Here is a 26,555-nt window from a genome sequence, read left to right as displayed (position 1 = left end):
AGATAGCAAGGAGGTTTAAAAGCTTAAGCTCGGTTACGAGAAATGCCTCCGTAGCTTCCTAAAGAGCACTAATCGCCTTAGCCGTAAATCGCATACTAGACCGAAAATCTAATGTAATTTCTCGGACGAACGAGTCGCTAGAAGGGAGTCTTAGGGATTAAAAGCTCGGTCCCTCTTTTGTTTTAGAAAAGCCGGATCTAGCGAAAGGCAATAGTACCTAGTTTAAAGCGCCGCTTCTTTATCGTCGAGTCCTGCCTTATTCCTTTTTTTTTTAATAGAAAGATAACTTTTTTTCGCGATAGTCTTCGTCCGCCTACTCTTTTTAGCCTTCTCTTATCTACCTAAAGCCTTCTTGTTTTTCGGTACTGTTTTCCGAGGAATCCCCTTCCTTCGTATATACTACGGAGAGTCTTGCTCTTCCGATATCTCGTTCTCGCTATAGTCTCCCTATACTTAGCTTGCTTTACCCTTACCCTTTAGCCTCTAAAGATATTTATCTACGCGTTTAGGCGACGAGGGTATATCGGTAGGACCTAGAAAATTAATAAGTATATAATCGTAAGGAGACATTAATGCTTCTTGCCTTCTAGAACAAATAGTCTTCTATTAAACCGCCTTAGTAGGTTATCGTTAGATTCGTATAAAGGATAGTAGCTTAAGGAAGGGGAGGTAGCCGGCTTAGGAAGGCCCGAAGAGCCGAATCCTTAAGGTATGTTTGTCTTTAAGAATATAGGGAAAGGGAAGAAGGAGAGGAAGAGCGAATAGAGAATAAGAAATAGTCCGTAGGTAAGCGGGGTCGGTTGCTATAGCAACTAGTCTATTTAGGTCCTAGGAATTCGAAACACATTTCGGATATATGCCGGCTATATACGCCGGCTATATTACCTTATACGTAAACGCTTCGTCTCCTTAAAGCTGCTCTAAGCCTATATATATTTCCGCTTCTCGACCTAGTATCGCCTTCTACCTCCGCCCTCCTCCTCTTCGTTATTACTAATTAGGGTTTCGCTTAGACTAAATTTCGCATTCTCTTCGCGCTCCTAGGTTTCTTCGATCTTAAGGTTTTCTAATTCCTTAATTAACTCCTTTAGTATAATCTTTAGTAACCTGCCTTAGCGACTCTAGTAGAGGAGATAGTATCGGAATACTATAATAGATTCGAAGGTAGTAGGCGAGTATATTCGATTAAAGCGGCCCTAGTAACGAGCGATACTAAAAGACCTCTTATAGCCTATGCCTACGCTCGGGATAGTTAGACTAGTTTCTTTCCGACGCTCGTAGAATATCTTTTCTAGAATAGTCTAGTAATGCTTCGGCTATACCTCGTCCGCCTTCTATTCCGGCCTCTACTAGTATATATCCTTTTCTACCGGGTTAAGTAAGTACGTAACGCTATAGATATCCCCGAACGACTTAAAGGTAGTACTATAATATTTATACAACTTAGTATAGAAGCTGTCTATAGCTTTCGTTATAGCTACTTTCTAGGGAACGCTCTTCTTAGCTAGCTTAGCTACGGTTTCCTCGAGCTTGTTAAAGAGCTAGTTATAGTACGTAAAGACAAGGTAGATCGTCGGTCCTTAGGTTCTTCTAATCGTAGTAGTAACCTTCGCGTAATACTTACTAATATCGACGAGATACTCTACTTAGCGCTATTCGGCGGCGGTAAGGCCGAGCTACTTAATACCCTCGGAACTCTAATAGATCTCGAGAGCGGTACGTAAAGTACATCCCCTCGTAACTATATAGAAAGTCGAATCGAACCGGGTCTTAACGTCTTAGGTAAAACAGAGTAGGCGCTAAGGAGGCCGCTTTTGCTATCGCTTATTCTATACGATATTCTAGGTATCGGTTTTAGGGCGCTCGATTAGGTTCTTTCAAATAGCCTCGAATCGGTTATATCTCTATAAGCTCGAGTTCGTATATATTGCTAGACGACGAAGCTAGAGAAAAAGAGTTAGAACTATACTAGGTTGCCGGCTATAGGTGCCGGCTACGGACAAAAGTTATACCTTATATAAAACGAGAGCGAGGCTCTCTACCTTATCCTATCTTATTACTATAACGAGTTTCTCGACTTTCGACTTTGCCTTATCCTTATCTAGGATCTTCTATTAGTCGTCGTTTAATAGTGCAATTTTAAGCGTCTTAAAGAGAGCTCGGATCGCGATTTAAACTATATAAGCGAAGTAGGGAAACTTCTATAGGGATGCAACTAGTAACGACGTCGGCTCCGATTTAATAGGGCTAGGGCTATTACTAGGCTCCTCTTTATCGTTATCGTCGTACGTATTATCGTACGTATCCGGAATCGTAGCGAGCTTAATATTCGGAAGATTAAGCTAGATTATAGACCTTATAATCTCCTCTACGTACTCGACCCTATTAATATAATTAGTAATTTTAAAGACATATGCGAGTGAATTGTATATATAACGCCTTATATAATATTCGATTATTACTAGCGTTGTCCGTAGTAATCGAGATTAGTTTCGTTATTACGCTAACCCTATCTATTGCCGTATAGACAAGCTTCGCTATATCCTTACTAGTATAGGAACCTAGAATTTTAGGGAATCCGATTATAAGTTCCTAGAGTTTCTAATCCGAATTAATAAAGTATAGTATAATCGAGAGGAAGGAGGCTCTTATAGTCCGGCTTAACTAGCTATCGATAGTAATAGCTACTCGGCGAGTATTACGGAGGATCTCCCGAATATCGTCTAACGCAGCCTCTTTGTTCTTTTCAAATATAATACGCTAGGTTGTCGCGCCGAGAAATAGGGGAGGGTAGTTTATAAGATATAGGTATGTCTTCTATATAGACTCCCTTTCGTAGAAGTCTTCCGGAAGACCGTTTATAGCTAGCATTTCGTTTGCTAGTTGCTTAAAGTCTTCGGAGGAGAAATCGGTAGCCTTTAATCCTAGAGCTTCCTTAAGCGTAGCCTATAATAATTAGCTAGATCTCTACGGTTAATTAAAGTAGCCGGAATCTGTAGCCGGCAGCTATAGCCGGTAGCTATAGCCGGTAACTATAGCCGGTAGCTATAGCCGGCATTTTAGAAGACGTACCTCTTTCTAGAACGCTATATCTATATTAACTCTCCTCTCTCCTTAAGATTCCCGACACTGTTTAGAATAGAGATAGTTCGTAGGCGATAAGTTCCTATCCCCTAGTTTCGGGTATTTTAAGATTAAACCGTAGAAGTTGCAGACAATTACTAGTTAACTTTTAAGTCGAGAAGTCGTATAACGGTGCAATGCCCCCTTTATAAAGAACTTCTAGAATGTGTCCGTTCGCTCCTTACTCCCCTATTGTATCGAGTACTTCCGGAGTTTATACTCCTTCGAACGTAAGTATAAAGGGAACTATATCTTATAGACCTATTAATTAAACTGCTCTATATACTCGGGTTTCTAAAAATACGCCTAGCTAGCCTTTTCGAAGATTTCCGGGTTAATACTCGATATTCTTATATCTCCGAATAACATTCTACTTAGACTCCGTAAAGGTAAGGACTAGGTAGTAGTACCCTATAATGAATTCCTACTACTAGGATTCGGAGAGGATAAATCTAGCCCTAATCGTCGTCTAGGACTTAATAGGCTCGAAGGTAAGTATACGACCTCCTCTCGCTATTATCGCAATCTCGCTCGTATACTAGACTGTTTCGACTATCGTCTCGTTATTACCCTTCCTAGTATAGCGCCTAGTATATATATAATGTCGGTCGGTATATTTTAAGGTTTCGTACGGTAAAGTAAGGACTTAGGAGTAGTAGATATATACTAGTAGCTATAGGGAAACACTATTTCTTTTATAGTATCGTATCGTTAGGAACAGCTAGGTAGTAAATAGCTAGCTATCTTTTTTTTTCGTTTCCTAGCTACTAAACTACTAGATTTTTTTTCCTAGCTACCCTAGCTAGCCTAACTACTAGAATTTCTTTCCTAGCTACCCTAACTACCTAAATTTTGCCTTCTATACGGCGGCTCTCTCCTACTAACGGAACCGAGCTACTATACCTAACGAATCTAAGCTCGTTTTTAGTCTTAATCTATCCTCTTTCGGTATAAGACACTCGATAAGCAAATGCTTAGGCCGAGTCTAACTACGAAACCTAAGACTAACTAACAGCTCTATTAACTAATCCTAATCCTCGAACTCCTTCCGCTTCTTAGTAAAGACCTTAAAGAGCGCTCGAGCTTCGTCGGGTACCTACGGAGTAGTCGAGATAAAGCCGTATCGCTGAAATAGGTAATCCTTCGGAGGCTTATATAGAGATTAGAGAATTCTAACGCTAACCTATCCTACTAGGCGCTTAGATTCCGGATACAAGCCCTCTCTACCTTAGCAAAGATTTTGTATAGTAGTAGCACTCTGCCCTCGAGAAACGCTTTCTATATAACTATTAGTATCTGCCGGCTACGAACGCCGGCTATATATACCGAGTATAGAATAATTACCTATACCCCTTCCTCCTTTAGTAGCACTTCTGCCGTCCCTAGATACCTAGCCGCGATCGCATTAATCGCAAGCTACTTTGCCTTTATAGACGTAAAGGCTTCGCTCTAATACTAATAAAGAAACTTCTACTCTATATCGAGGATATAAAGACGACTAGTCTCGATTCTAATCCTTACTAGCTTTTCGTAGTAGCTTTAACTATAATTTTCTAGATTAATAGGACTTATACCTTGCCCTTTTACTAGTATCTCGTCTCTTTAACTATACTCGATCTACTCCTAGCGCTTATCGTCTATAGCGTTAGGCCCTAAGACTATACCTGTTACTAGATCGACGTAGGGTATCTCCTCGCTTTTTTTAGTTCCTTTATTCTACCTAAGGAGGCCTATAGGCCCTATACTATTATAACCAATAGCAGTAGTAGTATTAGTTTCCGTCCTTTAGTACTCGAAGATTAACTTAATAGCGACTATAGCGAGGAGTAATATCGGAAGTTAAATATCGGAAGTCGTATATCGGAAGTCGGATATCGGAAGTCGTATATCGGAAGTCGGATATCGGAAGTCGTATATCGGAAGTCGAATATTACTTAAAGCTATATATTAGCGAGTATAAAGCTATATACTTCTCTATTATATAGATTATACTTTTCTCTAAGGTCTATACTATAAATAAAGATATATATCTAGATACGATACTAATAACAACTTAATACTAAATAATATTATTAATATTACTCGTTACGAATATTACTTAATTAAACTATATATAGTATACTCTATACTACTATATCCGATAACTAGGAAATTAGCTCCTCTCTAAGCGATAGTACTATTAGCCTAGGCTATAGGTCTATAATAAATATTCTATAATAAGCCTATATAGCTAATTAATACGAGATATCTAATAGTATCTAACTTCGCATTAATATAATATTATACTATAATAACGAGAACAACGATAATAATAGAACCGCTTATCGAATAGTCGAGGTTCCTCGATAGGTAGAGCCTGTTTAGTCTTTTTTTTCTCTTTTTTTTTTCTTTTTAGTGCGAGCGAAGCGAAGTAAACAGGCATAAGCCGAAGTATTCGAGGAGCTTGCGACGAGGATGCGGAGGTATTATCTATTTACGAGCTAAGCGGAATAACAGTTAGAAGTAGTTGCGTTACGTATAAGGTATTCGCCGAGGGTTTAATCTAAAGAACCGCTACTATAAATTTAGGCTCGGCCTCTAATTAGAAGAAATTAAAATATTCCCCTACGTAACTTCTGCCTTACTACCTTGCCTACTACTACCCTCTTAGGAGTGTAGTAATACAACGCTATAGCGACAACAATATTGCGACTATAATACTACGGTACCCTATTACGATATATCGCTGCGATATATATTACGATACAGTCCTATAGCGATATAGTAGCGACTTCTAACGGTTATTCCGCTTAGGTCTCGCTTCGCTTAGCAACCCGTAGGTAGTACCTGCCTATACGGTACTTTATTTCCTTTTTTTTTTCTTTTTTTTAGGTCTCTAATAGGCTTTGTCGACGCAAGACGTTACGAAGGCGACTCTCCTAGCGAGTAGGTATAATATAGCTTAACAGGCGCTAACTACGTATAAGAAGGGTATATTAGCAGGTAGATAGAGTAGTCGTAGGTATAAGTATTATTCGATAAGGATCTAGGAGGAGAGTAAGGAAAGCAGGCAAGTTAGCCTAACGCTAAGCGCTAAGCCCTGCCTAAGGCATTAAGACCCTAGCTTTACTCGGCCTAGTTATATACTAATTATGTATAACCTCTTTAGTCCTAATATACGCTTCCCTTCTAAAGGCCGCGCCCTCGTAGCCGGTCTATATTCTAATCTTAACCTCTATCGCTACTAACTTAGTAGGTCTAACAAGCTGCTTAGTCCGCGCTAAATTAAATACTTAACTACCTAATTATATAACTATATTAAACCTTACCTCTAATATAACACAATGCTTAACTCTAACTACGCTATCCTTGTATATAATAAAGTAATATATATCTATAAGAATTAAGGGCTATCGACTAATTATAATACGAGCGTGTCTTCCCTACTATAATAGGTAGGCGTACGAGGTATTGTAGTACTGCCTCCGTTCTAAGTAATGTTATTCGAGTTCTTTATGTCTACTCTTAAAAGACCTAGCAATATTCGTTTCCGAGGGATTATTCTTATTATTACAAGGGCTATTTACTATTCGCGGTTTCGCTAGCCCTAATTAGTTAGGTTTAGCAGCCTTTAATTGTTAATCTTATTTTCTAAAATACAGTTCGTCTAGTTTGTATAGGTAAAGGCTATTATAAGTGTAATAGTTAAGGTTCGCTTCGCTTAAAGGGTCGCAAAGATCGAGGAGTAACCTATTATCCGCAAGATCGACCCTAGCTAGCTTAGCTCTATATTTTTGCCCTTAGTTAGTCTACAATCGCTTAATCTTTTAAGCCTTAAGCCCTTCGAATAGCTTAATTCTTTCGGTCTAGCTAGTATAGTACGCCCCGGCCTTAGGCCGTAGTATAGGTAAGGTTGTTCTCGTAGGTATAGTAGTAATAGCAAGTAATGTTAATAGTAGCGGCGCTAGTCGTCTTAGCGCTAACGTTACCTTACTCCTAATTTCCTTCTTTAACTAACAATACTCTAACTAGTAATACTGCTACTAATATAACCGCGTCGACCTCTACTATCTAGTATAAGCGCAACGCTATTATTATTATTATTATTATTATTATTATTATTATTATTATTATTATTATTATTATTATTATTATTATTATTATTATTATTATTATTATTATTATTATTATTATTATTATTATTATTATTGTTATTATTACGATTCGCGCGCGCGCCGCCCTCGTTAACCGTCTAGACCCGAGGCCTCGATAGAATAAAGGAATAAGAGAGAGGGATCTAAATACTAAGAAGAGGGCCTTATAGCTAAGGGCGTATTAGTAAAGAGGTAGAGCCCTTAAAAGAGTAGGCGATTAATTAGCGCGTATAGCGCGCTTGTTAATACTCGGTACGCGTTCGCTATTATAGTATAGTCTCGTTATCCTTTGCTAACAATTGCTCGCCTCTTATTAGTTAGCTAATAGCACCCCGGGGTAGCATTAATCCTAGGCCTTTCTAGTAACATTATAGGCCCTTAGCCTTCTTCGTATGCTTTACGCTAGTCTAGTACTTATCTAACAACTTAGTTATGTCCTCGAAGGAACCTTTCTAATATAGCCGTATCCTTCCTTTCTTAAATAGTAATACATTCCGTAATACCGTTACTAATATAGCCGCGCCGGCCGCGCCGTTACAAGCGCGACGCCGTCCTCGCTAATTGCCTAGGCCTCGAGGCCTTAATAGAATAAAGGATTAAGAGGGGGACCTAAATACTAGGAGAAGGGCCTTATAGGGCGCATTAGTAAAGAGGTAGAGCCCTTAAAAGAGTATGCGATTAATTGATTAACGCGTCGTAGCGCGCCTAGTATAGTCTTATTGTCCTAGTTTGCCGGCCTCTAATTAGTTAGCTAATAGCACCCCGGGGGTAGCATTATTCCTAGGCGATATTATAGGCCCTTAGCCTTCTTCTTGTTCTTTATACTAGTCTAATACTTATCTAACAACTTAGCTATATCTTTAAACGAGTCTTCGGCCTCTTACGAGTCCTATTTAGGTAAATAGCCTTGCTATCTTAATAGGTACTCCTTCTTGCCTTGCCTAGTAGTCTAATGCTTTAGTATACGCTCTATAGACTATAGCTCTTTACTATTAGCTAAGACTTCTTCTAACTTAATAGGCGCTTTATCGCCTTCGCGCTAGTAGTATAGTTTAAGGAGGGATACGTAGAAGGTATTATAGATAGTATAATAAGGAGGAAGCTACAACTAATAGGCCTATACGGAGGAGCCCTTAACTTCTCGAATGCGGAATAGGCTAATGTATCTTAGTGCGAGCTTAGGCCTTGTTTTGCTATTAGGTAATAGGTGCTTGCGGATACGGAGGTTCTTCGTACTAAGTATAACTATATCGCCTTGTTTAAAGGTTATTAGTATATAGCGCTTATCGTAGTAGGTCTTTTAGTACTCTTAAGCCTTTATTAGTTTCTTAGCTATCTTAGTATAGATTTCTCATATCTTCTAGATACGTTCTATTGCCGCTAGTATCTCTAGTACTTAACGCGCTTCCCTTTCCTTGCGCTCGGCCTCGAGCGTTAGTAGGTCCTATAGCAAAGTGGCATTTTGGCCTATTATAGCTATGTATAGTAAAACCTTAGTTAATAAGTATATACTATTGTTATATACGAATTCTATAGGCTATAGGAGGTTAACCCAATCCTCGGGGTTCTCGTTAATGTAGCTGCGCAAGTACTACTATAGGGTAGTATTCTGCCTCTCTATTTAACCGTTAGTCTATAGATAGAAGGCTATTAATAGCCGATGCTTTAGTCTTAGCTATAGGTATATTTCGCTCTAATAGTGCGATATTAGTATCGATCTACGATTAGATACTATCCCCTTAGGGGTTCCCTAATAGATATAGAAGATGTTATTCTACTAGTATAGCGCTTCTGCTATATTAATAGCAGTATAATCTTTCCGTACCGGGATATATCGAGCGCTTTTAGTAAATCGATCTACTATAATAAGGATAGTATTATATACATCCTTGCTTCCCCTACGCTTAGTAGGAGGAAGGCCTATAATAAAATCTATTATAAGCTCTACGAATAGCTTCCTAGGAATAGGAAGTAAAGACAACTCGCTAAATAGCAAGTGCTCTAGTACCCCAACTCGCTAGTACACTACACAGGTCTGCATATACTCCTTTATATGCCGTTTACTATTTAGCTAGTAGTATATACGCGATAGCAACTCGTACGACCTCTCTATACTATAGTAACTAGCGAGTTTACTATTACAGTGCCTCTTTAAAAGCTCTTGTCTAATCGATTGTTTAGCGGGAATATAGTATCTGCCCTTAAACTTTAAGTAACCCTTATTATCGATCGACTAGTTACTCTTACTAGATCGAGCCGTTCGTCTACTTATAAGCTTATTAATACGTTTAATAGCAAAGGCGTCCCTCTGCTAAGCACGTAATAGCTTATCTACAAACGATTAACTATCCCTATTTATAAGGTTATTTAATAGTACCCTTACTATCGAACGAGGTACGTATTATATATATCTAATAGTACTAGTAGCCGGAACAACTACAACCTCTTCTATAGTGCTATCGCTATAGATAGCAATATCTTTAATCGAGTTGTTATAGCTCGAGCGATCTACGTCCTTTCTAACGCATACTAGAAGAACGATAACTCCGCTATAGTATTTATTACCGCCGCGGGGTCCGGAAGTCCGCTTATCCTACGCTTACTTATTAACGATATAGGCTATAGCAATCTTATACTATAGGGTTAGAAACAATGAATTAATATACCAAGTCTTACTATCGTAATTAGGTCGCCTTAATAGGCTATTAGCAGGGTTACTTACGCCTAGCCGATATAGTATATTAAAATCAAACCCGGCGAGGTAGACGGCCTATCTAGCCTATCGACCTATAACCCTTATAACCTTAGTAATACTACGTAGGTTGTTATAGTCTATATAGACCTAAATTGTATACTAAGCACTATCGAGATAGTAGCGCTAATACTTAAAGGCTTCTACGATTGCTAAGAGCTCTTACTCGTAGGTCTCGTATCGACGCTCTATATCGATTATCTTCCGTAAAAAGAAGGCAATCGGGTGCTAATAGGTGTTATTAGCCTGCTATAATATAATAGCTAATATAGCGAACTGTAAAGCGTTAGTATTAATTCGGATCTGTTTGCTTAGTACGAAATAGTATAGTAAGGGGACTTTAGTAAAGCGTTGCTTTAGACCGTTAAAAGCGGCTTACTAGTATGTTTTGTTAGTCTATTTAAACTCTCTAGAAGGATTTGCCTTAGTCTTAGTAAGCTTAGTTAATACTAGTATTATATGCCTCGAATAGCCCTTAATAAAGCGGCGGTAAAAGTTAGTAAACCCTAGGAATAATTAAAGCTCTTTAATACTAGTAGGGGTTAGCTATTTAGTAATTGTTTTAATCCGATTAGGGTTAGCCTTAATACTATTAGTTAATACGAGGAAGCTAAGGAAGGCTACCTCCTTAGTAGCAAAGGTGCATTTAGAAGGCTTGCAATATAAGCTATAGGTTCTTAGGCGATTAAGCACCTTACGGACTATAGCCTAGTACTCCGTAATATCGGGTAAATATATATAGACTAGGATATTATCGATATAAACTATATAGAGATAGTCTAATAGGCCGGATAGGGCCTAATTAATATAGGACTAGAATGTTATAGGAGTATTAGCTAGGCTAAATAGCATAACTAAGTACTCGAAATAGCTATAGCGAGTACGGAAGGCTATTTTCTATTTATCGCCCTTACGAATACAGATACGATAGTACGCATCCTTAATGTCTAATATAATATAGAAATAGGCGCTAGATAGGCGATCGAGGATCTTACTAATAAGCGGAAGCAGACAACGGTCCTTAATAGTAATAGCGTTAAGTCTACGGTAATTAATATATAGGTGTAGGCTAATATTCTTCTTTAGAATAAACAGGATTAGTATACTAGTAGGGCTGTTGCTATACTAAATTCGACTATTAGCTAGGTTCTTATCTAGGTATCTACGTAATATAGCAAGGTTACGCTCGCTAAGGTTATAGAGTAGTCTAAAAGGAACCTTCTTATCCTCTATAATATTAATCTTATAGTTAGTCTCTTTAGATATAGGCAATGTCGATGCTAGGTAGTGTTTAAATATATTAATATAGGTTTCTCGAATAGGCTAAGGTATACGAGTAAGCTAATTAGGGTCTATACTATTAGGGGGCACAGGTTTATCGTTATTACTACTAAGTAGGTCGGCAGTCGGATTAGCTAAAGTAGGTATTAGGTTGCTAATAAATAGGGCCCGGATATCGTTACAGTACTCGCTAACGTCGATGTATTTAATATCCTCCTTCCTAGCGATTCTAAATTGCTACTATTAGCTGCCTAAGTCTATAGCTACGGCGTATTACCTAAGGATAGGGTTACTAATAATAATATTAGATAGAAGGTTGTCTATATCTACTGCGTAGGTAGTAAAGTCTAGTAGGCGCTTATTGCCGAGGTCGTCTCTTAGAACTATAGGAATATAGTAAGCCCTATAGGTTAAATGCCGAGCGTTATTAAACTAAGCAAGGGTTAGCATATTAGCCCTCTTTAGTTATCGAAGGTCTAATTGCTTAGCTAGGCGATAGTTAATAAGGTTAATAACTGAATTTCCTAGATTAGGCTAGTATAACCTTGGTTTTATGATTAGTGCTGTACGTATACTATACGAGACAGGTACGTATAATAGCTAGTATAATATCGATAATTTTACGCCGTACGAGGCTAATAGTTAGTACGGCGCTTATTCTTTTTTCGAAGGTTAGCCTATAGGGGTAGCGTTGGCGGCTAAAAGGTGTTTCCTATATTTAGCGGAAGCGTAGTTAATCTAGGTCTAATCCCTTAGTTTGTCGCATTAGCCTAGTAGATAGCTAGTACTATCGTAGTTAAAGCACTTTAATCCGGTTAGGGGATTACTAAAGCTATTGTTGTTATTAGTAGAGCGGTTAGCACTATAAGGATACGAGCCCCTTATACGGCCCCTATTGCGGCCTCCTTTATATAGCCGCCGGCTACGGCCTCTTCTACGATTATTGTTACTATTCCTATTATTAGCATTATTGTTCTAGTAGGAACATTAGTTTCCCCCGCGGCTACGGTTGCTACGGTTAGTACTAGCTAGTAGGATCCTCGATTCTAGTCGTTATTAAAGCTAAACAGCTCGTTTAGCTATTTCTACTTCGACTATAAATTAAATACGTATTAGGTTAGCCTATTTAAATATACGGCGACGGTCCAATTCGAGGATAAGCTCCTACCTAAGTTTTAGGCGTATCTCGGAGATCTATATAGAATTAGTCTTAGCCGGAAGGTCGTCTTTAAGGGTCTTTAAATAGGCCTCGAATAAGCGGGCCGATTAATTAGTCTTTTGCTTAGCTTAAAGATACTAGTCCTAGGTATATTATTGCCTTAGTATAGGGTTTCTAAGGGTATCTAGTATAATAGTTTTATAGGTTTGCTACTAAATAGCAGTCTAATTATCGAGGGAGTTAAAATAGTTATCCTAGGTACGTTTTAGATCGCTATTAATATATTATATAGCGTAGACGACTAATAAATAGTCGTCTAGAAGAGCCCTTAGCGCATTTCGCTAGTTAAGCTTATAATTACGTATATAATTATTATACTGCTTGCGACTAGAGCCGTTAAATACGGTATAGTCCTTAAGCTTAGTATCCTTCTTCTAAACGGATAGTAAGGAAGGCCCTACTATTAGTTTAGTATTAGTTATTAGAGACTCTTATAGGCGGCGAATCTCGAGAAGGTTATTCTTTAGCTACTACTCTTAATATAGGGTAGTAAGCCTGTTTTAAGTACATTCTTAAAGTCTCCCTACTAGTTAGGGGCTAAAGGCTAGTTAGCTATATCGTCGATTAATAATATTATTAAGAATATCGTTAACGGGCAATTCTAGATTATTACCTAGAATCTTAGGTTCCTTAATAGGCTCTATGCTACTAGTATTGTTATTGCTAGCGCTACTAGCGGCGCCGTAGTTATTATTACTTCGTAATAAGCCGGCTATTATAAAGGGAAATACTAATAATATATTATAGGCCCCTATAATACGGATATAGCGGAATTAGTAGATATCGGCCTAGTACGATTAACTTAGTATAATAGGCCGTATAGAAGGCCTTGCTTAATAATTAGTACGGTTGTTTTAGTAGAATAGTACGTATAGGTCCCGTTCTTCGGGCGTAATATAATTAGATCGATAGTTTTCGTAGCTATACCGCTAAAAGCTTAAAATAAGGACTATCTAGCTACTACCCTTAAAGGGTAGATCGAATACTATATAAGAAGGGTATATTAGTAGGTAGATAGAGTAGTCGTAGGTATAAGTAGTATTCGATAAGGATCTAGGAGAAGAGGGAGGAAAGTAGGCAAGTTAGCCTAATACTAAGCGCTAAGCCCTACCTAAGGTATTAAGACCCTAGCTTTACTCGGCCTAGTTATATACTAATTACGTATAACCTCTTTAGTCCTAATACTACGCACTTAACCAAATAAGTATTAGTTTCTAGTTATTAGATCGTAGTATTACTCGTAGAAGTAGCTTAACTAGTACTTATAGAAGTAGCTTAACTAGGCATTCGCTACTACTAGTACTCGTAGAAGTAGCTTAACTACGATACCTATAACCGTCGATAACTACGACTATTTACGAGCCCTTATTAGTAAGTACGTTAATAGCTAAAGCAATATACTTAATATACTTAAAACTAAGGCTACTTAGCGAGCTTATAAGGATATAATAGAAGAGTAGTAAGGAAGGACCTTATTAAATACTATTTCTAGTACTAATTCTAGTACTATTTCTAGTACTATTTCTAGTATAGGCTATAGTTAGTTTCTTATACGCTAGCTCTCGTAGAAGTAGCTTAATAGCTCTTATATAAGTAGCTTAACTAGGTATTATACGCTAGCTCTTATAGAAGTAGCTTAACTAGGTATTATACGCTAGCTCTTATAGAAGTAGCTTAACTATAATACTTACGTACTACGTATACTTAGCGGCGACGACTTAGTAATCCTATTAGCGAGCTACCTAGTAACTAGCCTATAAGATAGAGACTAGCTTCTAATAGCTTACGATTATTCTTAGATTCCCGGGTTTTCTTTAATTCCCGGATTTTCTTCGATTCCTAGGTTTGTCTTCGATTCTCGGTTTTCTTCGATTCCTAGTTTTCTTCGATTTCGATTCCTAGTTTTCTTCGATTCCTAGTTTTCTTCGATTTCGATTCTCGGTTTTCTTCGATTCCCGGTTTTTCTTCGATTTCCGGTTTTTCTTCGATTCTCGGTTTGTCTTCGATTCCCGGTTTTCTTTAATTTCCGGTTTTTCTTCGATTCCCGGTTTTCTTCGATTTCGATTCCCGGTTTTCTTCGATTTCGATTCCTAGTTTTCTTCGATTTCGATTCCCGGTTTTTCTTCGATTCCCGGTTTTTCTTCGATTTCCGGTTTTTCTTCGATTTCCGGTTTTTCTTCGATTCTCGATTTTTCTTCGATTCTCGATTTTTCTTCGATTCTCGATTTTTCTTCGATTTTCGATTTTTCTTCGATTCTCGATTTTTCTTCGATTCTCGATTTTTCTTCGATTACGGGGTTTTCTTCGATTACGGGTTTTTCTTCGATTCTCGATCCGTTTCGATATATCTTCGATCTCTATATATTTTTTTTTCCGAATCTCGCTATATTCTTAAATAATTGAATCCCGGGTTTTTGTTTTCTTTTCGATTTTCTTCGATTTTCGATTTTAAGTATACTATACATTCGAAACTTAACTAATCGAAATCAACCTATAATGTTAACGAAATCTGCCGCCGACTTCTCTCTCTACCCTTATCGAGTCGACGTCGCGAGAAGCTATAACGCGATATAGAGCTAGAGGAAAGTACTAATCTGCTCTTTTATTACCCTAAGGACGGTTCGAGTAATACTCGTATTAACCGTTCTATCGAACGGCTCAATTCCTATAGGTCTACTCTAGAGACTACTTAATCTGTCCGTATCTAGCATACCGTTACGCAGATCTTCGGCGTACAACTAACTACCTAGCGCGACTATCTCCTCTAGTATACGACTTATAAGTCTACGCTACTTCTCCTACTCCTCCTTCTCGCCTATATCGCGTAAAAAGTTCGTATTAGCTATAGAAAACTCTATCTCGGCTAATAGAATTAGACGAGGATAATAGGCGAAGGACTTAATAAACGGCTCCTAATACGAATATATTAAATATGCGACCTTAGCGAAAGAGATATGTATCTTAATATTAGGTTAGATATATACGATAGGGCGAGTAGAGGAGGCTAATAAGAGGAATCTGTCGCTAAACGTGCGGAACCTCTTCGTATTAATAATGCCTGCTAGAATAGAATACCTAGAGGCAATGTCGATATAGGTATAGAATTAATGAGTTTCGAAGAAGATATATCGGGAGCGGAAGACTTCGCGACCTTTCTAGCGGCTAATAGCAATAATGTATTCGACGATAAGGCTACGAACGCTACTTAGTTCCTTATACTCTAAGACGTTCGGGTCTACTATAAGGGTAGAGGCAACTAAGTTATCCTAGCGACCGAGAATAATATAGGTATACTCTACTAGCTTCTTAAAATAGACGAGATCGCTAAGCTTAGTAGGCAAATACTCGAGATAGAATAATGTCGCGCGAGGTAGACCTCCGACTATACGGGCGGCCTCGATAGTATCTTTAAGAAGAGTTAGCTTTTCGAGGATAGAGTTTGAATTAAGATAAAGTAGTAAGGCTATATACCTAGCGACTACATCCTCTTAAAAACCGTAAGATAGCTTTAGGGTTGCGTAGTTTCGATAACTAAGAGATGAAAAGCTAATGTAGGTATAAAAGGGAAAGGCGACGGGTAAGACAAAGGGGTACAGGGTTAGAATAGTGTTGTAATTGCTAGAGTACTCTAAATACTTATATAAGGAAGAGCAGAGTAATAGCTTATAGGGAGAAACAGCGGAAGTGAAATAGCGGACAGACAGTAAGTAACTACCGCAGAGGAGTGAAATGATTGCCTAAATTAACATCTCGCCTAGTTCTAGTAAGCGACGACTCCCTACTTACCCGACACGCACAGAACCCGACTATTACTATATAGTAGATATAACAGCGCTATAACAAACGATCCGGACGTGCCGAGAGTAGGCTAACGCCTATTTATAGACTATAACGAAGTCTACGAAGTCCTAGAGAAGTAAACTAGTAGCAATTATATTAGTAAGCTCGATTATATTCGCCTAAAGAACTATACTTAGACGGAGTATAACAACTTTAAGAGGATCGTCCGCGAGGGTCTCCGTATTAAGACGTAAGTTACAGCATCGAGCTTAGTAGTTATAAGGCAATCTGCTAATATTTATAGCCCTCTTATCGTATCCGAAGCTAACGAGAGCCGCCTAGAGAAATTCGATATCCGTCGCAATAAATAGCTTATAGTCTAGTAGCTAGATAAGGCGAAAAGCAACAAGATTTTCTTTAAGTAGGCTGCAAACTATATTAGGGCCCGCTTCCTTAAGTACTATACAACCCCGACTAACTTGCGGGAGTTCGAAGCGTTAATAATCCTTACCGAGAGAAATCGGTTTGCCGATAACGAAACGCTCTCGATTCTTACTAATGCCGATAGCAGGTTATTCGAAGAACCCGAGACTATAGTACGTCTATCGTCTAAGGTACGGCATCGTTTACTCGAGGACAGCATCGCGTATTAGTAAGCCAAAATGCGAAGTAGGGAGCTAAGGATAGTAGATGCTAAACAACTCGGCTTACGGAAGCTATAGTGCAAGTATAGTAAAGAGTATAAAAAGGCTAATCGAAAAGAGAAAGACGTAGAAGACCTCGCTAGACGTAAAAATTATTAGGGAAAGTCGCTATCGAAGAAGCGCGCTCCGATTATAAGTACCGTATAGCGGACTCGCGTCCTTTCGCTAGTTTGTAACAAGGATAGCAAGGAGTATATACACACAACGCGAGGGCGGCTAATCTCTTCTCTATCGATAAGGGTTTAGTTAGCGAGATTGAATCGGGTAAATAGAAAAACCTAGAGATAGCGAAGATTATAGTAACAGCGGTTAAGAAAATTGTAGTAGAGGGCATAACCTAGGGAAGAGGTTATATATACTATAAGGACGGCGAGGTTAAGAAGTATACGCTTACTACCGACAAGCGCTTATAGTAGATAATTCAGTTATTTAATGCTAGGAAGCGTAAGACGATTCTGCATTAGGGAATCGAGGCGGCGGCAGATAGAACTACAAAGCTTTGTATAAAGCTAAAGCGCTATCGTAAGATGCTTGTATTAAGCATCTTATATAAGGATAATAATAAGAATAATAGCGTTAGATCTAGGATAGCCGGCAAAGTCTAGCCGTAACCTAATAGTAAAATAGAGAAGAAGAGAGACAAGGTTGTCCCTATACTTATAAGGGATGCGTTTAAGGTCTGTTAAGATTGAGGGAACCTGTCGTAGAGATAAACTTCGTCTAATCCCTGTCGGCGGGTAGATTAGCGGGCCGCATTCTGCCCTAATAATTCTCGCCTCTAACGATACAAGGCTTTCTATAATAATAACAACGTCGTATCGCATCGCATCGCAGCGTATCGCATCGTAGCGCATCGCATCGCAGCGCATCGCATCGTAGCGTATCGTATCGCAGCGTATCGCATCGTAGCGCATTATAGCGTATCGTATCGCATCGTAGTGTATCGCATCGCACCGTATTATAGCGCATCGTAGCGCATCGCAGCGCATCGTAGCGCATCGTAGCGTATCGTAGCGTATCGTAGCGTAGTAACTATAGCTACGAAAGACGAGATTAACTTCGATAAATAGGCGTAGTCGGCAAAGCCTATACAATTACTTTAGCGGTTCCTAAGAAGGGGCTCTAGCCTAGAAAAAGAAATTAAACGAACTGCCTAGGAAGCTAGTAGAGTAGAAGGCTTCTATAATTAGGACTACGATATAAGAACCGAACTATAGAAGGAGAAGAGGAAATCTTGCGTATCGGAACTAGCTTTAGAATTCTTCGATAGGCTTAAACTAACTATAGAATAGAGTAGTAGATTCGATCTCTAGTACTACTATAATATGTTTTTCGCCTTCCTATCGGACCTCTAGAACTAGGATAAGAAGTTAAAAAAGACCGTAGAGGAATATAAAGCTTAATAAATCACTCTTAATAGCAAATATTCTATATTTAAGCTATTAAGTACGTCGGCGTCTAAACTTCCTATAGCGAGTACGACTAGATCTAGTCTACTACTACCTCTAAGTTCCGAGTCGCGAATAGGGCTAAGATTTAACGCTAATAACGCTAATACTATAAATCCTAAGCCTAGTATAGGCCCTATAATTAGGGAGCGCCTTTTATAGAGGTCGGTAGGACTCGGCGTAGGTAACGAGATAGATACTCGTAATACGGATTATAGCGTACGCCGACGCGCTATAAGTAAGTAGCGCTCTTCACTAGTATCGCTATTACTTCGGACTACGTTAAATACAAACAAATTAGAGTCTCCTCTCTATAGCCGCGGTAGAGATATACTAGCCCTTCTATCGGCGCTATTAGTACTATTAGTAGTATTACGTTCCGATTATATTATACCCGATGCGATAGGATCTACTCTATACGGTCGTACCGAGCCTAGACGCCTTTTCTAGCGAAGGCTATTACTTCGCAATCTACTAATTACTCGCTAATCTCGACTCCCCTTAGTTAACGATATATAGCGTATAGTACGGAGTCTAGATATCAACAACGATAATAGTAATAAAGATAACAACGAATAGGAAGCTTTAGAAGAGAAGCGGCCGACATTTACCGAATATACTTCTATTAGAGTGTTCGCTACGTCCTAGCTATAGTAACGCGGTTAGGAGCAAATAGATCCTAGCGTTTCTCGTAATCCTCGCAATCCCGAGTCCTTTATAGTTAGTCTTATAACATTGTTGCCCCTAAGGTAGAGTTTTAGGGGTACTAGCGAGTTGAATCTAGCTAAGCTAAAGAGTAAGGCTTCGAAGAAGATCGCGTTTAGTAATCGGACGGATACACTTATCTACTGCGATCCTTAGACTAGGAAATTATCTACAATCTTAGACGACGACGACCTCTATACTGCGGTTACCTACCTCTTCTATAACTTGCCGACTTCAATATGCCGGACGGTAACTATCTAGGCATTAGATAATATATCGCCGAGTAGCAATAATATAGAAGAGGAAATCGCGGCGATAAACGATAAGATAATTGCTAAGGCTCGCCCTTTTATATTCGCTAGTCGTCGTAAGCGCAAGTCGGGCGAGAAGGATATATAGCTATAGAAGAAGTATAAGCTTTTACCTCTACGTAAAATACACAACATGTTCTATCTACCTTCGAGTAGAGAGTATAACAACTACGGATCTTTAGGTATGCCTAGGGCGTACTACTCCTTCGATCGAGCCTCGATCGAGGACCTAGCTAGTCTAGGGCTAGAGCATTAAGTTCTAGGACTGTTTGCGCGATATGCATACCGCTATTAGACTTTAGCGGCCGAGAATAGCGATGCAGAGTAGGAGTATAGAGCTTTAGGAGAGCAGACGCAGTATATTAACTTCGATCTAAATCTAAACGGAGAAGTCGATAATATAGGATAAGAGTATAGAGTTTTAGAGGAGCAGGTATAGTATATTAACTCCGATCCTAATCCGATCGAAGAAGTCGATAACGTAGGATAAGAGCATAGAGCTTTATAGGAGTATACGCGATATAGTAACATCGGTAAGGATATAGATGTCGACGATATCCCTAATAACGAGAATCAAGCGGCGTCGCTATCGTATACCGAAGACATCGAAATGCAAGACACACCCTTACTAGAACTATAAGACGTCGAGATGCAAGATATCTAGATATAAGACATACCCGCGAAAGGCACGTCTATATAAGGTATACCCGTATAAGACGCCGTACCGATAGACAGCTATAATAGCGGCAAGAATATAAATATAGAGCTAGGCATGAATTAAGAGAAGACAATACTCGCAGTCTCGTCTAATAGCAAGCCTAATTATAGCTCGATCGAAAACGTTAGCAATTAGCATTACGCTAGCTAGACGTCTACGTTAATGCCCGCCTATATACACCTAGCTCTAGCCTCTCCCTCTATATTATCCGCTATTAGGACAAAGGACGTCCTGGTAGAGTTATTAGGAGACGAAGAGTCTAAAGCATCGTCTAGGCGAGAAGAGGATAGCGAATATTTAGATTTAAAAAATAATAGGATCGAGTATATAGACGACGACGATTTTTACGCGAGCTTCGCAAACCGATCGAAGGAACAACTTACTTATATAAAGGCTAAGTATCTATAGCTAATAGCCGACTTTTTTAGCTACTCTATAGAAGATCTATAGGATCCGCGGTTTAAAGTGCTAGTCTAGGCATTTAACGAGGACTACTAGCCTAGAGTATTATAGCTTTAGGCGATTATAGCGCGATATACGCCCGAAGTCTAGAATCGTCTCTATAGCTTCTTTTATAGTAACTTTATATCCGGGGGCAAGTCGATTATTGTATTCACGCTCCTTATAATTAACCGACGCTAATACAAGAAATATAATAAGATTCGGAAGTAGAGATAGATAATAAGCAAACGAGAAAACTTTAAGGATAAGAAGCCCGAGCAGATTATCGAGAGCCTTAAAGCATCCTTAGAGCTCGCGTATTAGCTAGCTAATCTCCTATACGACCCGAAGTATAAGTTATGCCCCGGACGTCGCGTACGCGACGGCTTAGATTGCCCTTACTACCCGGGAAGCATAGCTAAACGCTAGACCGTTACTAAAGGTATCTAAGAGGTAGTGCTTCTATCGAAAGGTATATCTAGCGTAAACTTTATTAACAAGTTCGCAATAGCTATTAATCTAAAGAAAGCCGATTTAGAAATAATTCTCTATAACGAGCGCTACCTCCGACTATATAAGGAGTAGGCCGAGAACTACGGTCTTACGTATAGTTAGGGAAAGAAGTAGAACTTTGCTAAAGCTCGCGATAAATATAGAATGTTTAATAGATACCTAGAAGACTAGCCGACTAATAAAGAGGTTGCAAAGTTCTAGTATACGGAGGCACTACTAGATCTATATAAATACGTCCTTTTTACTAATAGCAATCCGATAACGCTTAACTACGCGCTCGATAGTTTAAGTAACTACCGGTCGTATATCGACGTACGAAAGCATATCTCGGGTAAACTAAAAACCGATAAGTTCCTAATAAAAAGTTTAAGTAGATAGGAAAGAAAAAAGATATATAATAGAAGGCGAGTTCTTATCTCGGTATGCTTCGTCGCTATAGACGAGATTTACTAAAACTATAGCGAGGGGACTAGCCTTTATTTATACTTACTATAACTCAATAGCAATGTACTCGGCAATGCCGAATTCTAAGCATTTTCGGGTACGTTCTATAATAGTAGCGTACGAGCCTTAGCTAGCCCGCTAAAGATTCTATAGTACTTTTCCGAGCGTAATAACAACGGCGACGAGGATAAGAATAGAAGCTAGAAGGTATACTAAACGCTATAGAAGCTCGATAGCGAAGCCTTCGATAGGCGTATAAAAACTATTACAGTACTAAGGAACAGTAGCAAAGGTTAAGAAGTAGACTAAGAGGCAGGTTAGCTATCCGAGGACCTTAAGCAAGTAATAATTCGGAGAGATTTCGCCTCCGAATAGTTCAACGGACAGCTTATTATAAACCTGCCTAACAAGAATAATCTAAAAGAAGCCTACCCGACGCCTTTAACGGTAGAATACCGCGAAGAGATTAATCGGCGCGAGGTAGACGAGTAGTCGAGGTTGAAAGAATCGAAAGCGAAGGATAGTAGGCGCTAATACTTTCGGGAGCTAACTATACTACGCCTTAATACCCTGCTCCCGTTAATACTAAACGATGTATTCTATAAAAAGATCTCCCTCGCGGCACTTAATCGTATATCTATAATAAAGAGAAATTAGGCTTTAAAGAATATAGGATACTACGAAGAGCAAAAAAACGAGAAAGGAGAGTCGAGGAATATATTCGTTAATTGCAAGTAGGACGACTTTCGATTGCGCTTTACTATCGAATAAGCCGAAATCCTAGATTTATTCGATAACGAAGACGATAACCCTATTATCTAATATCTAGATAAATTAGTCGCCGGCAGCGAGAGATACGCGGCCTTAAAGGCGCGGATTATCGAAAAGCAAATAGCCGACCCTAAGACTATCGGTAGAAAGGGTAGAGCCTTCGGTTTATCCCCCCTAATTATAAAAATCTTCGCCCTTAAAGCCTAGAAAGATAGATTGTTAGTTGTGTTCCTTAGAGCTAGCGATAAGAATATCTAGGGCTTAGTTAAGGACTTCTAGCGCGATTAGGACAGTAGTACAATATAGATCTTCTCGACTACGCCTATCTATAGTACTAGTATTAATCTATAGTAGGGTAGTATAGTAGTATTCGTCGACCCTATATAGATAATTAACGAGACAATCTAGACTATTTCTCGCTTCTTCCGCGAAGTAGCTACTAGAAAAGAGAAGAAATAGACAATTCAAGTAGTAAGGATATACGACCCTAACCTATATTATAAGTACAATATCCGCTATAAGGTCGAGTTTAACTAGAACTTTAGTTAAATGCTTAGTACCTTTAAGGAGATTAAGTAGGGGAAGAAATCGGCGAAAAGGAAGGTTATTATACGTAAGCGTACTAAGTTTTCTAGTAAGGACGAAGATACCGACGATAATAGCTTAGATAATCTAGGCTAAGGCAGGTTCCTAGCACCGAGATTAGTATCGAGATAGACAACCGACCTTTTCTAGAGGAAGGCTATAGATACGGCCTAGACGGGAAAGACAGGTCGCTAGGACCGGCTAGGTAGGCTAATCGGGGTTCGATCGGAGAGACGACGAGCAAAGCGGACTGCGAATTATAATAGTAACGGGCTTTATAGATTTCTACATTAATTAGAGTTAGCTTAGCAATGCTACAATTACGAGGGATATAGACGCGACTATTATAGGGCTAGGTGTCGGTCTAGCCCGATTATAAGAATTAGATATACGAGGCGGGAGACTTGATTTCAAAGGTAGCAAAGGAAGCTACAGATTCAACTAGTAGCTATAATATAACTATAACGATACTACAAAGCGCCAATATCCCATTTTATCCGTTAACTATACTATAAACTGACTTAAGACCTACCTATAGGCTTCGCAGTAATTCGGTAATTTAGTTCTACGAATCGGTCTAGTAATTACGCGACTAGTAAGTCGAATTGTAAAAATATGAATATAATAAACCAATTCGCGATATAGACATCGATTCCGGGCGGCTAGGCGCTCCGATATGCTAAACAAACACTATGCTAAGAAGGAGTAACAAAGAAGACGTAATATAGGAGCGCTCGACTGCGGCCTTAATAAAGGCGAAGCTAATAGTATTATCGAGATCTATAGCGTACACGTAAAATTTACAGTCCTAGCACCGCTACGCAATAGATCTAAACGTGTATATATAGCGTCTCAAGCTATAAATGTTATTAGGTATAGCTATACTTAGGACAAATTGATTCGCGACGGTATATAGTTAAACCTCGTCTATAGCATTACACTAACTTAAGCGGCGAGCTCTAAAATCGAGCTCTATAATCGAGCTCTATAATCGAGCTCTATAATCGAGCTCTAAAATCGAGCTCTAAAATCGAGCTCTATAATCGAGCTCTATAATCGAGCTCTATAATCGAGCTCTATAATCGAGCTCTATAATCGAGCTCTATAATCGAGCTCTAAAATCGAGCTCTATAATCGAGCTCTACAATCGAGCTCTAAAATCGAGCTCTATAATCGAGCTCTATAATCGAGCTCTAAAATCGAGCTCTATAATCGAGCTCTAAAATCGAGCTCTAAAATCGAGCTCTATAATCGAGCTCTATAATCGTACTCTACAATCGAGCTCTACAATCGTACTCTACAATCGTACTCTAAAATCGAGCTCTATAATCGAGCTCTATAATCGTGCTCTATAATCGAGCTCTATAATCGTACTCCGTAATAGTGCTCTATAATCGAGCTCTATAATCGTGCTCTAAAATCGAGCTCTATAATCGAGCTCTATAATCGAGCTCTACAATCGAGCTCTATAATCGTGCTCTATAATCGTACTCTACAATCGTGCTCTACAATCGTGCTCCGTAATAGTGCTCTATAATCGAGCTCTATAAGAGCTTCTATAATCGATTCTACGATTAGTCGAGCTTCCGCAATTAGTCGAGCTTCTATAATCGAGGTTCTATAATCGAGCGGTAAAAGAATCGAACTTCGGTATTAGTTACTAATAGAATGCAAGTTTGAAGGGGGGCTAAGTGCATTTCTATAGAATACAAACTCTAAACTCGGTATCTTAAGTACGGCGACGAGAGCTACGAGTTGGCTGCGATAGCTATTAGCGATTATACTACTACGAGCCTATAAAGTATTCTTAATACTTCTTGCCTTTTCTACCGTCGAATCGGATCTTTCTCTTATCTTCGTAATATATAATATAGACCGGCTTGCCTTGCTTTATATAGAAGCTATAGCGATTGTTGCCTATTGTAACCGCAACCGCACTAATATCATTTTTACGGTCTTCTAGGAAGCCCTAGTAACTCTTCCTCTTTAGCTAATCCTACGCTACTCGGACGACGTTAAGGTTGGTTGACTTTAGGTCTTTTAACTTCTAATCCTAGTGCTAAGTAACGTAAGCATTATATATCGTTAGTCGGCGGATTATATTAGTCTTTATCCTACCCTAGCGGGAGCTCTAACCTTCTACCTATTCTCCTACGCTACTACTACTATCAATCTCCTCGTTATTATTCTCGGACTCTTCCTCTAAATCCCTATCGATAGTAGTCGGGAGGTAGTCGGCGTCGGCGTTAGCGTTACTAATATTCTCTTTAGTATAGGTATTATTTTCGAGGTCTATATCGATAGCGAGCTCGGCCGCAATACTATCCTAGGTGCTATAGAAATATTCGCGTCGGCTAGATGTCGCCTCTATAGCTTCGTTATTAATTAAGAGAGGCTAAAAGGATTAGAAGATAGCATTTTCTAGCTGCTCGGTTTAGTTTCTAGTATAGACGACTTGTATATTGTTATTCGGGGACATAGTAGGAGATAACTATCTAAAAGTGTATTAAGTGTCGGGCATTAGTATATTAATGCGCGTAGGTAGTCGATAAGAAAAGGAGATTCTAAGAGAGCGCGGCGAGTTAGCGTAATAGCGCGAATAACGCGAGTACCCTAGAGGCGAAAATGCTCGTTTAGTGCTCTAAAGCGGAATTAGCAGGTAGAAGGGTAAGAAGGCGGCATTATAAACCGATAAGGGCGAAGAGTAAACGTGCCGAAGACGCTACGAGCAATACTTCTATCCTCGATAGTAGAGCATGTTGCCTACTTCCGCTTATTATAACGACGGCGACAACACTTACTAGATGTACTAGTAGCAAGCAAGACTACTAGTTAGTGTAATAAAAACAGAAACGCAAATCGGAGGGAGAGGTAAGAAATATGCGACTCTAATAGAATAAGGACGGTCTACCGACTAAGATAGAACATTCTTCCGCCTACTCGAGACAAGCTTGAACTACCTAAGCCGCCCTCTCGGCCTAGCCCTCGTAGCGCTACACACCTAAATAGTATTTATCCTTTCCGGGTACGCGCCTATAGATTCGAGTTCTAGTACGACCCTTTAATTGAGATGCTAACTCTGTATTCTTTAACGCTTAATAATTATCTATCTAGGCGAAGACGTAGCGTAATAGGGCGTAGTGCTACAAACTATAAAAGTGACGAGCGATGTTATCCGCGGCGAACCGAAGATAGTACTACTCTTCCTCGACGCTAGTATATATACTATTCTACTAGGAAGTCTAAACTGCTTGCTCTAGTCCGTCTAGGGACTAATCGAGCGCTTATATAAGAGGATCGAGTTAACGACGGCGGATCCTAATCTAGAAGTTGAAGTCGAAAGCAGCGTATAGTAAAGTAAAGTTTATAGACTTATAGGTAAAGGAATTACTAACTGCGAGGAGGTACCGGTTCTTTAGCTCAACTTACGAGAGGAATTCTATATAAAGACTAGTTACTATAGCGCTATAGGTTATAGCGGAAGACTATCGGGCGCCTATCCCGTTCTATAAGAAGCCCTCCGTATATATAGGCTTCGGCTAGTACGGCTTATCCTCGGAAGGTCGACGATATAGAATGTCTTAGAGGAGAGGCTATCTAGGGAAGACTAGGAAGTAAATACTAGCT

This window comes from Pseudocercospora fijiensis, assembly GCF_000340215.1.
Source record: "Pseudocercospora fijiensis CIRAD86 unplaced genomic scaffold MYCFIscaffold_2, whole genome shotgun sequence".
NCBI lineage: Eukaryota > Fungi > Ascomycota > Dothideomycetes > Mycosphaerellales > Mycosphaerellaceae > Pseudocercospora > Pseudocercospora fijiensis.
The sequence above is the reverse complement of the archived record's forward strand: the minus strand, read 5'-3'. Positions refer to the sequence as shown.